The following is an 18,091-nucleotide window of genomic DNA, read 5'->3' on the forward strand; positions in this document are numbered from 1 at the left end:
GCAAATGTATCTTGGGTATTCTAGGTTTCTGGGCTAATATCCACTTATCAGTGAGTACATATCAAGTGATTTCTTTTGTGATTGGGTTACCTCACTCAGGATGATATCCTCCAGATACATCCATTTGCCCAAGAATTTCGTAAATTCATTGTTTTTAATAGCTGAGTAGTAGTCCATTGTGTAAATGTACCACATTTTCTATATCCATTCCTCTGTTGAGGGACATCTGGGTTGTTTCCAGCTTCTGGCTATTATAAATAACGCTGCTATGAACATAGTGGAGCATGTGTCCTTATTACCAGTTGGAATATCTTCTGGGTATATGCCCAGGAGAGGTATTGCTGGATCTACTGGGTCTGCAACAAGTACTATGTCCAGTTTTCTGAGGAACTGCCAGACTGGTTTTCATCTTATCTGGTACCTTCTTGGATTTACTGCTGGCTTCTCTTCTTCTCAGACTCTAATAAGATGATATAGACACTTCCTTCTGAATTTCATTTTCAATTCTTTTTAATGTAATTCATCTCAGTAAGAAGGGCCACGAAGGGATTCCCAGGAAGCTGCTGAGTCTTCAGAGGCTGACTGGCTGACTGGCATTCACTGACATAGGGAAGATGGAATGCTTCAGGCAGGAAACTAGATGCAGTAGACTTGGGGAAGCATTAGTATATTAAATAGCCATGCCTTGCTCTCCCAACATGTCCCACTTAACATCCTGTCACTAACAAATAAAACAGGACCTAATACCGTAATAGATTTTTTAAAATCTTATAGTATATTAAATTAAAAACACCAGTCCCACCAATCAAAAACTTTAGAATGTTCTCAGATGGAATTTGAGGCTGATATGAGAGATTTTTCAGCTTTTTAAACCATACACAATAACATTTCCAGCAATGTAAATATTTTTTTAATTTAGTTTTTAATTAGGTATTTTCTTTATTTACATTACAAATGCTATCCCAAAAGTTCCCCAGACCCTCCCCCCACTCTCCCCTCCCCCTCCACTCCTACTTCTTGGCCCTGGCGTTCTCCCGTACTGAAGCATATAAAATTTGCAAGACCAAGTGGCCTCTCTTCCCAATGATGGCCAACTAGGCCATCTTCTGATACATATGCAGCTAGAAATATGAGCTCCAGGGGTACTGGTTAGTTCATATTGTTGTTTCGCCTATATGGTTGCAGACCCCTTTAGCTCCTTGGGTACTTTCTCTAGCTCCTGCATTGGGGGCCCTGTGTTCCATCCAATAGCTGACTTTGAGCATCCACTTTTGTGTTTGCCAGGCCCTGGCATAGCCTCACAAGAGACAGCTATATAAGGGTCCTTTTTGTGCTCCACTATGATCATAGCAGCCTTATTTATAATAGCCAGAAGCTGGAAAGAACACAGATGCCCCTCAACAAAGGAATGGATACATAAAATGTGGTACATTTACAGAATGGAGTACTACTCATCTATTAAAAAGAATGAATTTATGAAATTCCTAGGCAAATGGATGGACCTGGAGGGCATAATCATGAGTGAGGTAACCCAATCACAAAAGAACTCACATGATATGTACTCACTGATAAATGGATATTAGCCCAGAAACTTAGGGTACCCAAGATATAAGATACAATTTGCAAATCATATGAAACTCAAGAAGAATGAAGACCAAAGTGTGGACACTTTGCCCCTTCTTAGAATTGGGAGCAAAACACCCATGGAAGGAGTTACAGAGACAAAGTTTGGAGCTGGGACGAAAGGATGGACCATCTACAGACTGCCATACCCGGGGATCCATCCAATGTAAATATTTTTACATTTTTACCGATATATCTAAGAATTGATTTAAGATTTCTTTTTTGAGTTGCTACCATAAGAACTTCATGAAACTGCTTTTATGTTCAAATATGAAATTTCGTGTAAAGTAAATCTTTTTTCAGAACATTGCTACTCCTATTTGGCACAAGAATAAAGTATGTTTTATTCCCTTAAAGATCAGAGCTGGTTTGTCTGGTTTTCTTTTGTTTTGTTTTGTTGTTGTTGTTGTTATTGTATTGTTTGCTTGGTATTGGGGGGGGGGTTGGTTGTTCTTATTGTTTTCTTATCAACAAGAGGAACTCCACTTCTCCCCTGGATTGATGTGTCAATGTTAACTCTTTGTTCATGACACAAAGAACCTGAGCATTGCATTGTGAGACATCATGGGATCACTTCCAGTAACAATACACATACAAAATTACACATACACACATGAACTTACGGGTGTGTGTATAGATGCCTAATATATATAACTACAAACTGCTGAGTCTTATTTACTCTTTACTTTGTATATGTGTTTTCAAGTACAACCACCTGGAACTGCACAGCAATTAGGAGGCTCAGGTTTTTGTAATAATTCCCCCCTCACTCAGCAGCCCTTAGTTAACTGCAATTTTTGAACTAGAGGTGGGGCTCTCTGAGATTTACCCCTTCCCATCAAATCAAATTGTAGATTGTGGGGGGATCTGTGGTGGTGAAGAGGAGAAGTGAGGAGGAAAGTGGCTTTTTGCTCCAGAGGAGTCAGGAAAACTTTCAGAGTTCTAGAACCTAAAACTTCAGCCTGTCCTTGCTTGCAATAGGAACACTGTCACCTCAGGTAAGTTAAACACCTGCATTCTGCAGCCCACCCTGCCACTCCATGCTGAGGACATTAGGTGGCACAAAGCACTGTAATTTCTGACCCAAGATTTGCAGATTAGAGATTTGTTTCAAACCCAAATTCAGTTTTATCTTTAACTGAGTGTTTTCTTTGATAATTTGTAAGTCTTTTAATTTTTGAGACAGCATTTTGCTATGTTGCCCAGATTGGCCTGGAACAGACCATGTAGCTAAGAGTGGTTGGAACCTGAAATCCACCTGTCCCTGTCTCCTGAATACTTGAGTCATTGGCATGTGTCACCAAATCCAGCCTCAGCTCCCAGGGGCTCACATTACAGGCTGTTACTCAAGAATCTTCTGTTTCATTTTAGTGTTTCTGGCTAGTTTGATTACTTAGTTAGTTTTTGCTAAGCTGAAACATGGTCTCCAGGCTACCCCAGAAATATATATGTATCTTAGATTAGTTTGAGCAGCAGAGACCTTCTGCCTCTACCTCCTAAGTGGTGGGACACAAATCCAAGCACCGTATCCTCTTAACAGCGTGTGGTGATGAAGAGTGCTCAAAGCATGCTAGACAAGCCTTCCTGAAACTCACTACATGTCTAGTATCTACATTTAAACTTTTATTTCAATTACTTTTTGTCAGCATTCAGGAAACATAGACTCATTAGAGAAAAGTGAAATTCTCATAGATAAGAGAAATTTATAGAAAAATACATTAAATATCTTGAAGAGGGGTTTTCCTCTGTTGCCAATAAGAGAAAATTCTGTTGGGTTGGAATTTGTGTGTGATTGTGTATAAGTGTGTGTGTGTGTGTGTGTGTGTGTGTGTGTTTGTGGAGAGAGAGAGAGAGAGAGAGAGAGAGAGAGAGAGAGAGAGAGAGAGGGAGGGAGGGAGGGAGGGAGGGAGGGAGGGAGAGAGATGTGTGTGTGTTTTGTGACAACCTGACACTGGCTAGAGTCATCTGAGAGGAGGGAATATGCCTCCATAAGACTGTGCTATAGGTAAGCCTGTGGAGCATTTTCGTAATTAGTGATTAATGGGGAAGGGCACAGCCCATTGTGGTTAGTTCCACCCCTGGGCTCATGGACCTGGTTCATCACAGCAAACAATCCCAAAGACATAACCTGGTACTGGAATAGTGGGCTGTTGTTTTGACACACCTGATCATGTTTTAGGGAGGATTGTGGAAGGACTTTGGAAATTTGGACTAGAAAATCCATTGAGTGAGGAGATCTGAGCTAGGTGTTCTGTAGGATGTTGGAAGGTAAGAGCATTGAGAGCAGTACAGATGATAGAGGCATGGCTTGAAATGCTTCAGAGGGAAGCCAAGACACTACTGAGTCATTTGAGTTAAGTCTTCATAGTTCAGATTTTAGCTTAAGAATCAGCTCTTGATTAACAAGTCACCAGAACAAGTAAAGTGAAACCTTTGATTTCCTGAAATTTCAACAGGTCAGCTGGGGCTGAAGAATCAGCTGAGATAACAGACCAGCATTATTGAGGTGAGGTCATCTGGAAAGTGTTCTCTCAGAATCCAAAGAAGCTTTATTCCAAGGTTGACAGCTGAACTAGGTAGTGAAAGAATCACCCTGGTGGTGCTGGTTTTGAAGTTACTAAGGGGAGAACAGGTGAAGCTTGGCACTGGAAAGCAGTGCTGGAGTCTTGGAGTCTTAGGGTCTAGGAAAGGCTATGGGTGAAAGTGCTACCCAGTTGAGAGACCCCAGCATTTGGAGATGCAGTACCTAGGCATAAGTAACAAGAACAGCAGATATGGAATGGAGCCAGCCTGAGCCTAGAAGACAAGCTCTGTGTGCTATACAGGACAGAGTGGAGAAGTGATCCAAGCCCTTTGAAGGAACCAAGAAGAGACAGGGTAGTACCCAGACATTGGACATTGAGTACATTATACTCTTGCCATTGAGGTTGGCTCTAATCTGATTGTGACTGTGCCCTGGTTCTCTCTTTTTTTGACATTTGATTTTCACAAGAGCCCAAACTTGAGAGACTTTGAATTTTGAAAGGAGATTTTTGTATTTTAAAAGGGAATGGATTTTTTTTAGAATATTCTTCTCTAATATATATGACACATCTAAAGCACATTTTCCTCTTCTACTCCTCCCAACTCCCTGTCAATATATACCTCCCTCCCCAGATCCTATCCCCCTTTGTTTTCTCTTCAGAAAAAAAGCAGGTTTCAAAGGGATGAAAGCCAGAGACAACAAAACAAGGCAAGACAAAGGCCCCAAGGCTGTACAAGGGAACCCAATAGGAGAAAAGAGACTAGATGATTTCCATTAATGTATTAATTTATTTATTTTACATCCAGAATGCAGCTTTCCCTCCCTGTCTTCCCAGTCACTCCCTCTCACCTCCCTTCCCTCCACTCCCCTTCATTTCTCCCGAGAGAAGTGGAGGCCTCCAATGGATTTGCCTTGGTATATCAAGTTTCAGTGGACTAGTTGCATCCTTTTCTATTAAGGCAAGAAAAGGCAGCCAAGTTAGGGGAAAGGGATCCAAAGGCAGTTAGCCCCTGGCCCTGCTATTAGGGATCCCATGGAAAGAACAAGGTGCACATCTCTTACATCTGTGTAGGGAGCCTATTTCTATCCTATGGATGCATTTCGGTTGGTAATTCAGTCTCAGTGAGCCCCTATGGGGCAAGGTTGGTTGAATTTGTAGGTTTTCTTGTATCCTTGGCTTATCTGATTCTTCAATCTTACCTCCCCCTCTTCCACATATTCTTCAAGCTCTGCCTAATGTTTTGCAGTGGGTCTCTGCATCTGTTTATATGTGGTGCTGGATGAAGCCTCTCAGATGGCATGTAAGCTAGGCTCCTGTCTGTAAATATCCACACTATTGTTACTATAACATCAGGGGTGGTGTTTCTCTCATGGCATGGGTCTCACATTGGGCCAGTCATTCATTAGGCATTCCTGCAATTTCTGCATCTTCTTTATCCATGCATATTTATAAGCAGGAAAATTTGTGTGTCAAAAGTTTGTGGGTGAGTTGTTGTCTCCATCAGAAGACTTGCCTAATTACAAGAAGTGACTGGTTCATGTTCCATAGGTCCTATTGCAAGAAGTCATAGCTAGGGTCACTCACTCTCATAGATTCCAGGGAGTTTCCATTGTCCTAGTTATCTAGCTCATCTCAGATATTCTCCGCAGTCACAGATTCCACTTCTCTCTCGCTTCATCTTCACCATATGTGACGACTCTGGTTACTGTCCAGAATTTCCCTTACATATAGTTCCCTCAATCCATCTACTCCTGAAGTGTACTTTATTTATGTCCTTATTTAGATTCAAATATCTTCTGCTGGACCTTTCTTCTTAGTTTCTTTAAGCCTCTGGATAACAAGGTTATCCTGTACTTTATGGTTACAATTCACTCCTGTGTACACGCCACATTTGTCTTTATGAGTCTGGGTTTAGCCTGCAAGTTTCATGATGTCATTGTTTTTAACAGCTGAGTAGTATTCTGTTGTGTAAATGTACCATATATTCATTTTCCATTCTTCAGTTGAGGGACATTTGGGTTGTTTCAAGTTTCTGGCTATTTCCAATAAAACTGCACATAGTTAAAACACTATTCTTGTGGTATGACGCAGCATCTTTTGAGTATATGACCAGGAGTGGTATAAGCATTTCAGAGATAATTATTTCCAATTATTTGAGAAAGCACTGAATTTATTTTCAGACTGGTTGTACAAGTTTGCACTCCTATCAGCAAAGGAAGAGAGTTTTCCCATGCTCCACACCCTAGCTAGCATGAACTGTTGCCCTTCTAAAGGGTGTAAAATGAAATCCCAGAGTCATTTTGATTTGGATTTCCCTGATGACTAAGGATGTTGAGCATTTCTGTAAGTGCTTCTTGGTCATTAAATATTCCTCTGTTGAAAATTCTATTTAGCTATGTACCCCTTTTTAAAATTTAGGCTATTTGGTTTGTTAGTGTCTACTTTTTTTAGTTCTTTAGGTACTTTGGATATCAGCCCTCTTTCAGATGGAAGGTTGGTGGAGATCTTTTCCCAATCTCTAGGCTACTGTTTTATCCTTTTGACCACTGTCCTTGACAAAAATCTCCTTTTCCATACAGGAGATGTTTTAGTTTCATGAGGTTCCATTTATTACTTTTTGATCTTAGTGACTGAGATGTTGGATCTTTCAGGAAGATGTCTCCTGTACTAATGGATTCAAAGCTATTACCCACTTTTTAATTATATTTAATGTATCTAGGTTTAGGTTGAGGTTTTTGGTCCGCTTGGACTGGAGTGTTCTGTAGGGTGATAGATATGGACCTATTTGAATTCTTCTACATGCAGACATCCAGTTAGAACAGCACCATTTGTTGAAGATCTTTTCTTTTTTGTTGTATGGTTTTGCCTTCTTTGTCAAAAACCAATGTCAATAATTGTAGTGGTTTATTTCTGGGTCCTCAATTTGGATCAACCTCTCTGTCTTGATACCAATGATTCAAGGTTTATTACTATTACTCTCTACTACCACTTGAAGTCAGAGATGGTGATGACTCCAGAACTTTTATTATACAGGACTGCTTTAATTATCTTGTTTATTTTTCCATATGAAGATTATAATAGTTCTTTCCATGTCTGTAAATAATTGTGTTGGGATTTTGACGGAAATTGCATTGAATCTGTAGATTGCTTTTGGTATTACAGCTATTTTCACTAGATTGAGGCCATGAATCGATGTATGTGGAGATTTTTCCATGTTCTGATATCTTCCTCAATTTCTTTATCCAATTTCTTTCAATTTTCTTTCTTCAAAAACTTGAAGTTCTTGTCATTGGTGTCTTACACTTGCTTGAGTAGAGTTACACCAAGATATTTTGTAAGTATTATAAAGGGTAATGTTTCTATAATTTCTTTCTAAGTCAGTTTATCATTTGTCTAAAAAAGGGTTATTTTTTTTACAGTGAGTTTTGTTATCTAGCCATTTTGCTGAAGGTATTTATCAGTTGTAGGAATTCTCTGATAGAATTTTGGAGATCTCTTATCTATACTATCATATGATCTGTGACTAGTGATACTTTTTCTTCGTTTCCAATTTTTGTCCCCTTGAAATCCTTTAGTTTTTGCTCTAGCTAGAATTTCAAGTACTGTGTTGAGTAGATAGGGAGAGAGTGGGAAGACTTGTTGCTGGTTTTACTGAGATTGCTTTAGGTTTCTCTTTTTAATTTGATGTTGCCTATTGGTTTGTTGTATGTTGCTTCTACTATGTTTACATATCCAACATGTATCCTGATAACCTTAAGACTTTTAACATAATAGGCTGTTTTTGTCAAAGGCTTTCTTATCATACAGTGATATAGATGGTCCTGTGATATTTTTAAGGTTGTATTTATGGTGAAATACATTGGTGAATTTTCATATGTTGAACTCTCCTTGCATCCCTGGGATGAAGCCTATTTAATTATGGTGGATTATGTCTTTGATGTGTTCTTGGATTCAGTTTCCTATATTTTATTGAGTATTTTTGTATAAATGTTCATAAGGGATGTTAATCTGAAGTTCTCCTTTATGTTGAGGCTTTTTATAAGTTAAGTAACAGGGAGACTCTGGTCTTAGAAATGAGTTTGTCAGTGTTCCTTTTGTTTCTATTATATGGAATAATTTGAGGATTATTGGCATAAGCTCTTCTTTGGAAGTATGGTAAAGTTCTGCACTAAAGCCATCTGACCCTAAGAATTTTTTGGATGAGTGATTTTTAATGACTACTACTATATCCCTAGGGGTTATAGGACTAGACAGTTAACTTGACATTGAGTTTTAACTTTTGTAAGTTGCATTTGCCTTGAAAATCATCCATTTCATTTAGATTTTCCAGTTTTAAGGAGTACAAGTTCTTGAAGTAAAACCTAATGATTTCTTTGGTGCCTGTTGTCATTATTTGCATTTCTGATTTTGTTAATTTGGGTAGTGTCTCTCTGCCTTTTGTTAGTTTGACTAAAGATTTGTCTGTCTTGTTGGTCTTCTCAAAAAACCAACTTGTTTGCTTGATTCTTTGTACTGTTCTTTTTGTTTCTAACTGATTGGTTTCAGCTCTATTGTCTACAACTATTGGATGTGTTTGCTTCTTTTCTTTCTAGGGCTTTCAGGTGTAGTATTAAATTGCTAGTATGAGAAATCTAATTCTTTATAAAGATACTTAGTGTTATGAATTTACCCCTGAGAACTGTATTCTCTGTGTCCCATAAGTTTCGATATGTTCAGCCTTCATTTTTACTGAATTATCAAAAGATTTTAATTTAGTTCTTCTTTGACCCAGTAATCATTGAGTAGAGAGTTGTTCAGCTCGTATGAGGTTGTTAGTTTTCTGTTGTTTCTATTGTTATAGTAATTGATAAGACACAGAGATTTATTTCAATTTTCTTATATCTTTTTAGGTTTTCCCTGTAACCAATTACGTGTTTAATTTGGTGAATGTTCCAAGAGGTGCTGAGCAGAAGGCATATCCTTTGTAATTGGGTGAAAGGGTCTGTAGATATCTGTTATGTCCACTTGAAACATACATCTCTTTCATTATTTCTCTGTTTACTGTTTGTCTCGATGACTTGTCTTTTAGTGAAAGTGGGGTATTGATGTATCACACTATTAATGTGTGATACTCCAGGTTTGAATTTAACTTTAGAAAAGTTTGTTTTATGTTTGTGTGTGCTTTGCATTTGGAGCATAAATGATCATACTTGAAACATTCTCTTAATGGATTTTTTTTTTTTTACTATGAAGTGTCCTACAATAATTTTCATTGAAAATCTGTAAAAATATCAAGATGGCTACACTAACTTGCTTTTTTGGTTTGTTTGCTTGGAAAATCTTTTTCGAGACCTTTACTCTAAGGTAATGTCTATCTTTGTTGTTGAAGTCTGTTTATTATATGGAGTAGAATGCAGGATGTTCTTTTCACATCCATTCTGTCTGTGTCTTTTTACTTGAAAATTGAGTCCTTGATGTTGAGAGATATTGATGACTAATGATTGGTAATTCCTATTTTGATGTTGGTGATGGGTGTGTGTGCACGTGTGTGTGTGTGTGTGTGTGTGTGTGTGTGTTCCCATGCTTTTGGTTTTGCTGGTGTGGAATTACTGTATTTGGGTTGGAGTGTTCCTTCTAGTATCTTCTGTAGGGCTGTATTTTGAGATAAATATTGTTTAAATTTTGTTTTCTCATGGAAAGTCTTGTTTTCACCATCGACAGTGATGCAAAGTTTTACCTGGGTATATTTGTCTGGGCCAGCCATTCGTAGTTTCTGCTGTAAGACATTTGCCAAGGCCCTTCTGGATATAAAGTCTCCTTTGAGAAGTTGGGTGTAATTTCAATAGGTCTCCCTTTATATGTAACATGACCCATGTAGCATCAAGTAGAGGACACTGGGATTCAGGGAAGCAACATACTGGAACTTTGACCCACTTGGCCTGAGTATTTTGCAGGGTGATAATTATGGATCTATTTACATTCTTCTATATGCAGGCATTGAGTTAGACAAATACCATTTGTTAAAGATCCTTTTTTCCATTGTCTGGTCTTGGCTTTGTCAAAAATCAAGGGACCATGGGTGTGGATAATCAATTCACTTCCATTGATCAACCTGTTTGTCTCAATACCACCATGCAGTTTATATAACTACTGCTCTGTAGTACCAGTAATACCACTTGAAATAAGGGATGGTGATAACTCCAGAAGTTCTTTCATTGTCCAGGATTGTTTTAACTATCTTAAGTTTTTTGTTTATTCATATGAAATTGAGAATTGCTCTTTCAAGGTCTATAAATAATTGTGTTGGAGTTTGATGGGAATTGCATTGAATCTGTAGATTGCTTTTGATAAGGTAGCCATTTTCACTATGTTAATCCTACTGATCTGTAGAAAAATGGTATGACTCCCAGCTTGCTATCTGCAAGGTGACTTAAGGATTTCTGTTAATCTCAGCATACTGGAACATGGGAAAGACATTCTTTCTCAGCAGAGAACCCTGATGTTCAGCCAATTTAGCTGTGTGCCTGAGGAAGTAGCCTTCATGGCCATTATTATCTCATTAGAAATGTACTTTGTTTTTAATTAAACTAAGCAACACTTAAAAGAGGTGGGCCACTGAGAGACTTCTCACACAGCAAGGAGGTTTGGGTCACCATGAACCTAGATAAGTTATTGCTTGGAATATGGAAGCTGTTGAGAATTAGAAGCTGTAGGAAAACTTTATTCTGCTTGCCTATAAAGATGATTGAATGCTCAATAAACTATGCATTGGCACACTGTTACTATGCATCCCCTGTGTACTGATTAATGCAACTCTACCCTTGGTACCCAATGAGTTAGACATTGATACCAATCTGTGAGCCTGGAAGATCTTACCATGTTCTGATGTCTTCCTCATTTTCTTTCTTCAAGGACTTGAAGTTCTTGTCATACAGGTCTTTCACTTGCTTGGTTATACAAAGATATATTATTTGTGATTGTTGTGAAGGGCATTGTTTGCCTAATTCCTTTTTCATCCCATTTATCATTTGTATAAAGGCAGGATACTGATTTTTTAAATTAGTTTTCTATCCAGCCACTTTACTAAAGATGTTTATCAGCTATCAGATTTCTCTGAAAAAATATTTGGACTCATAAACATATGTTATTATATAATCTGTGAATAGCAATACTTTGGCTTCCTCTTTTCCAATTTATATCCTATTTTTTTTCTATGCCTTGTATCCCTGATCTCTCCAAGTCTTTCAATATAATATGTTGGATTTTGTCAAAGTCTTTCTCAATAGCATGTAATTTTTTCCCTTGGTGTGTTTATATGGTAGATTACATTGATGTATATTTTTTGGGGGTGGGGGGTGCGTCAAGACAGTGTTTCTCTGTGTAGCCCTGGAACTCACTCTGTAGACCAGGTTGGCCTCGAACACAGAAAATTGCCTGCCTCTGCCTCCCAAGTGCTAAGATTAAAGGTGTGTGCAACCATGCCTGGCTGCATTTTTGTATTTTAACCCAACCCTGCTTCCTTGGTATGAAGCCTACTTTATCATAGTGGATTGTGACTTTGATGTCTTCTTGGGTTCTGTTTGCTAATATCATATCGAGTATTTTTGCATCAGTGTTCATAAGGGAAAGGTGTCTGAAATTTTCTTTGTTTGTTGAGGCTTTGTGTTGTTTAGTTATCAAGGTGACTCTTCCTTCATAGATTAGGTTTGGCAATATTCATTCTGTTTCTCCATTGTGGAATAGCATGAGGGGTATTTGTAGTTGTCCAGTAGCCATGGAAGAACTGGGTTGCCTGGAAATGATAATGGATGGAATGCAAGAGAAGGATGAAGCGAAGATAAAGTTTCTGATCAAGGCTCCAAGTTTAATATTCAGCATTTTGTTTATACAGGGAAAGCCCACAGACCTCATTCTTTGTTTCAGCTGGAATATGTTGCAAAGAAAGCACAGAAGGCAGTCTATTCCTCTAAGTTCCTGTAGGAAATTGCAGGTGCAGACAAGTCCACCTAGGTTGTAAAACCCATTGTGGCAAGCACTCAAGATCTGTTTATCCTGCTCAAGGCTGGGGAAAGAGCACACAAGTAATGATATTATCTGTTCTTGGAAAGTCTGGTAAAATTATGCACTAAAAACCATCTGCCCCTGGCAAAGTTTTGGTTGAGGTTGGTATAGAGATTCAGAAGTTCAAACCATTGTCATCAAGGCAGGAGCATGGTAGCATCCAGACAGAGCTGAGAATTTTACATCTTTATATGAAGGCTGCTAGTGGAAGACTAGCTTGCAGGATAAGTAGAACGTATTGTTTAAATTGGGTTTTGTAATGGAGTATCTTGTCTTCTCTGTCCATAATGATTGAAAGTTTTGCTGGGTATAATAGTCTGGGTTGGTACCTGTGATCTCTTAGAGACTGTAAGACATCTCCCCAGTCCATTATGGCTTTTAAAGTCTCCTCTAAGAATTCTCCTGTAATTCTACATTTTTATGTTACTTGGCCTTCATCCCTATCACCTTTTACTATTCTTTTCTTTGTTCTATATGTTTAGTGTTTGATTATTATGTGGCAGAAGGATTTTTTTTCCAATCTACTACTTGTTCTTTAAGCTTCTTGTATGTTTATAGGCATCCTTTCCTTTAGGGGAAATAAATTTTCTTCTATAATTTTGTTAAAGATATAATGTCAGCCTCTGAGGTGGGGCTTGTGGCTTATGAATATAGCCTGGTTGTGCCAGGCCTCCAAGAATGCAGGAGGAGCTAGCTGTGGACCAAGAAATAGACAGCAGAAGGTTCAGGGATTGCAGTGTCAGAACTCCCTAACACTGAGTTTGCTCAGAGGGGCCAGAAGGCAGGGAATTGTGATAGTGCTCAGTAATATTTTATACATCAAAGCCACTAGCAAAACATCTTAAGCTAACTTTATTAACAACCACCATTTCAACTCTTTCTAAGGTTGGTTGACATTAATAAAAATCTACAGCTCTAAGTCCTTTCTGAGGGAGGTGGTTAAACCATTAATCTGCTGTGAAGCCATGTTTGGAAAAGATCATTCACTATTAATGTAAGTGCCAATGATACTACCAGGCAAGGGGCTGGAAGCTTCCTTAGAGATTTCATAGAACTCATAGATTAGGAGGGGCATGAGAGCAAGAAGCAGAGCAAAACTCCATAACAGCATGAAGTCCACAGGACACAGCCTTCAGGGCTCTGCCTCTCCAAGGCACACCCATTGTGATTGTGCCAAATGTGAAATTCCATGGATTCTAAAGTTTTTTCTTGATACTCTAGTTCAGCTCTAACATTCATTTTTGTCCATATTTTATTTCCTTGTCATAGAATTTGCCATTGGTAAGTTAGGAGCATTGGCTGAGGACAAGTAGGAGGACATTGATCTGAGTCTGTCATCTCACATTCCAGAAAGTCCAGGGGCTGCAGAGTATCTACTACATTCTCTAAATGCTTGAAGAAGCTTCATATATAAAGGGAATTGGACACAAACCATGTCCAGATGTCTTAGTTGACTGAGGCTCTAACTCTGGGAAAATTAGTATAGGCATGCCCTATAAATCTGGTTAGAAATGATAGAGACCCTTTACAATAATGAATCTAATTTAGCCAAGCTTTCCACAATTGTCCAGCTTGGTTTTAGGTGGCAGTGTTAGTATTATTTTTGACTTCTTTAAAATGATCATGTCAGTATATGCACTCAGAACTTGTATATCCTGAGAGGTTTGTAGTCCAAAGGTAATTTGGGGTAATAGTTGTCTGTTTAGTGGCAACCCTGGCTAGGTAGAACACAGCTGTCAACTGAAATTGTCCACTGTTTGTGGAGAATCTCCTGGCATAGAGGCATCAGTCAGTTCGACCCAGTAGTTAGTATTACCACAGAGACCTCACATGTTACTATTAGGAGTAATAGAAAACTTAAACTTTTTTTTTAGATTTATTTATTTATAATGTGTACAGCATTCTGTCTGCATGTATCCTGCAGGGCAGAAGAGGGCACCAGATCTCATTATAGATGGTTGTAAGCCACCATATGCTTGTGGGGAATTGAACACAGGACCTCTAGTAGAGCAAACAATGCTCTTAACCTCCAAGTCATCTCTGAGGCCCAAACATAAACATTTTAAATATCATTATCTTAGGGTTTCCATTGCTTTGAAGAGATAGCATGACTAAGGCAAGTCTTCATCAAGTCAGCTTTTCATTAACCAACCAGGGATAATTGGGGAGCATTTTTACACCACAAAGATACAGGAGATGGATAAATACTCTTGACAATGCCTGTGCCTAGACTGTACCCAGTTCTCAGGATACAGAAATCATCATCTGAGTACACAACGCACAAGATCCTCCTCCAAAATCTCCCACCTTTAGTCCAAAAAAAGGCTTTATCCATATAACAAACTATACAATAGGAACAATGATGAAAAAGTTATCAAAACGTATCAGGTAAGAATTAGGCATAATATCCAGTCCACTTGTATTATCCAACATTGGAGAATGTACTGTACTATCTATGCTCTCTCCTTGAGTTCAGAGTCCTGTACTTAAGTCATTTTCTATCATAGCTTGCAGTTGTCATCGTGAAAAAAAATCTACTTAGACCTAAAACTATCTTTTTAAAGCATTTTGCTTAATCTAAAATATCTTCAGGTTAATTGTGAGATTAAAAGCATCTAGTGCTCCACCTCATTAGAGATTTGATAAGGAACATAACTTTAGTGTGCTTGCACAGTAAGCAACTTCTAAAATTATTGAAAAAAAAAACAGACAGCAGTCTACATGGAGAACTACCCAAATTTTCTATACAAAATTGGACTATCCAACTTAAGTCTTCTGACCAGTATGATATAAATTTTTGAGAAGCAGGAAGTATGAAGAACTTGCCCCCCTTGGACCTGGTAAAGTTCAGCAATCAACTTACTTTCTCTCTCTCTCTCTCTCTCTCTCTCTCTCTCTCTCTCTCTCTCTCTCTCTCTGGTGTGTTAGAGGTTGTGATTGTGTGGGCTTCTCTTATTTTGGTTATTCTGTAATGGAATTATTTTCTGTTTGTTTTTTTTAATCTACATGAAATGGATGATTTTATTGTATTTTGTTATTATTTTTTTTATGTATGAGTGCTCTGATGCGTTTGCACCGACATGCCAGAAGAGGGCATAAGAGCCCCTTATAGATCATTGTGAACTACCAAGTGGTTGATGGAAATTGAACTCAGAACCTCTGGAAGAGCAGCCAGTGCTCTTAACTGCTGAGCCATCTCTCTAGCCCCCCTGTAGTTTTTAAAGTTGTAGTTAACCTGTTGGGCTGAAGTTTTTCATCTAAAATTTTCTGTAGGTCTAGATTTGTTGAATAGATATTTTTAAAGTTTGCTTTTGACTTGGAATATCTTTTCCATCTATGGTGATTGAGAGTTCTGCTAGGGATAGTAGTCTACATTGGCATCTGTGGTCTCATAAAAGATGCAAGACATCTGTTCAGGCCCTTCTATATTTTAGAGTCTCTGTTGAAAAGTCAAATGTAGAGCTCTGCCTGACCAGTGGCACCAGTTCCTTCCAGTCTGGGCCAATGTCCTGAGCAGAACTGGGGTGTGAACTCCACAGCCAAACCCACAACAACCAGAGAAGATCCACTCCAAGGTGTTAACACTCCCGGGATCATAGAGGAGGACACAAAATCTGCCCCAACACCTGAAGTAACTGAGACGAGTGGGACCCGGGAACCCAGTAACTCCATCTGACCAGTGGCATGGATTTCTTCCAATCTGGGCCAGTGTGCCCTGAGCAGACCTTGGGTGTGAACTCAGAAGCCAGCCCCACAATACCCAGAAAAAAATCCACTCCCAGACGCTCTAACATGCCCAGGTCCTCAGGGTCCCAGGAGCTTGGTCACACCATGATCGCATGGTTCCAGAGAGAGCTTGACTTCCAGGAGTTCTGACACACACAGGACCTCAGGAATTCAGGATCCTAGGACTTCAGGAACCCAGAATCACAGGATCACAGAGAAAGCTGAACTCTGAGGAGTTCTGACACAACTAGGATCACAAGAAGGACAAGCTCCAGTAAATAGCAAGGGCAGGTAGCTCTAGAGATAATCAGATAGCTGGAGGCTATAAAAACATAAGCAACACAAACCAAGGTTACTTGGCATCATCAGAACCCAATTCTCCCACAATAGCAAGTCTGGGATATACCATCACATCTGATAGAGCAAAATTCAAATCTAAAATCGCTTCTCAGGGTGATGATAAAGAACTTTTTTTTTTTAATTACGTATTTTCCTCAATTACATTTCCAATGCTATCCCAAAAGTCCCCCACACCCTCTCCCCCCCTCCCCTACCCACCCATTCCCATTTTTTGGCCCTGGTGTTCCCCTGTACTGGGGCATATAAAGTTTGCCTGACCTATCGGCCTCTCTTTCCAGTGATGGCCGACTAGGCCATCTTTTGACACATATGCAGCTAGAGTCAAGAGCTCTGGGGTACTGGTTAGTTCATAATGTTGTTCCACCGATAGGGTTGCAGATCTCTTTAGCTCCTTGGATACTTTCTCTAGCTCCTCCAATGGGGTCCCTGTGATCCATCCAATAGTTGACTGTGAGCTTCCACTTCTGTGTTTGCTAGGCCCGGGTAAGAAGGACATAAATAACTCCCTTAAATACAGGAGAATACAGGTAAATAGCCAGAAGCCCCTAAAGAGGAAACATACACCCCTTAAAGAAATACAGGAAAACACAATCAAATAGGTGGAGGAAATGAACAAATCCATCCCAGATATAAAAATGGATATAGAAGCAAGAAAGAAATCACAAAGGGAGACAACCCTGGCGTTTAAAAACCTAGGAAAGAGATCAGGCATCACCAACAGAATACAAGAGATAGAAGAGAGAATCTCAGGTGCAGAAGATACCATAGAAAACATTGACACAACAGTCAAAGAAAGTGCAAAAAGCAGGTTGACAGATTCCAAGTAAGAAGGCCTGTCAAGTTGACAAACTGGGAGAAGGTATGGGTGGAGGAAGATAAAAGGAGACATAGATATTGTTTTTATGACTTTTCTTTACCACAGGCTGCCACAAACCACTACAGCTGGGTAGGAGAGTCCCTGGGATTGGATTCTCAAAGTCAGGTGGGTAAGGATTTGGTGGTGACAAACAGAAACAAACACAGAGGCAGTTTGAATCTGAGTGTATTCTGCAGCTCTCAATCAACAGAGAAACTGGTGTTACAGCTCTGAAAAGCTGTATTCAGTGAAGCAGCAAAATAGAACAGACATAATCATTTACAATAATCATAATCATGTACAATAATCATTTTATACATCAAAATACAAAATCATCTAGGGATACTGGCAAATTCCCAAGAACAAGCTAATGAGTTTTTATGATCAGGTACTATTTAACCTCTAGTTCCTGTTCTTCTGTAATTCTTCAAAACATAAACTGTTTTAATTCTATTTAAGACTTTCTTAAACAAGATTCCAAAACCTACTTCTGATGACACACATGCAGACACATATAATATTATTGTTGGGAAAGTTTATATTTATCACTACTATCTTATACGTGATTTATAAAGTGAAGTCCTGGTTTTCCAAGAGATGAGGTCATGTTTAGTGATTCCATTTCAAGAGATGGTTTTGTAACCATAATACTTAAGATCTTGGGCTGGTGAGATGGCTCAGTGGGTAAGAGCACCTGACTGCTCTTCCAAAGTTCCAGAGTTCAAATCCCAGCAACCACATGGTGGCTCACAACCATCTGTAACAAGATCTGACTCCCTCTTCTGGTGTGTCTGAAGATAGCTACAGTGTACTTACTATAATAATAAATAAAAAAAAATCTTAAAAAAAATACTTAAGATCTTGGCCTGGGCTATTAGGAACATCTTGTATATAGGAAAAGAAATAGAAAACATAAAACTGATACGAGAACTATGGCTCATTAATTTTTCTCCTGTGAGGA

The sequence above is a fragment of the Mus musculus genome, chromosome 5 (assembly GCF_000001635.26).
Source record: "Mus musculus strain C57BL/6J chromosome 5, GRCm38.p6 C57BL/6J".
In the NCBI taxonomy this organism is placed as follows: domain Eukaryota; kingdom Metazoa; phylum Chordata; class Mammalia; order Rodentia; family Muridae; genus Mus; species Mus musculus.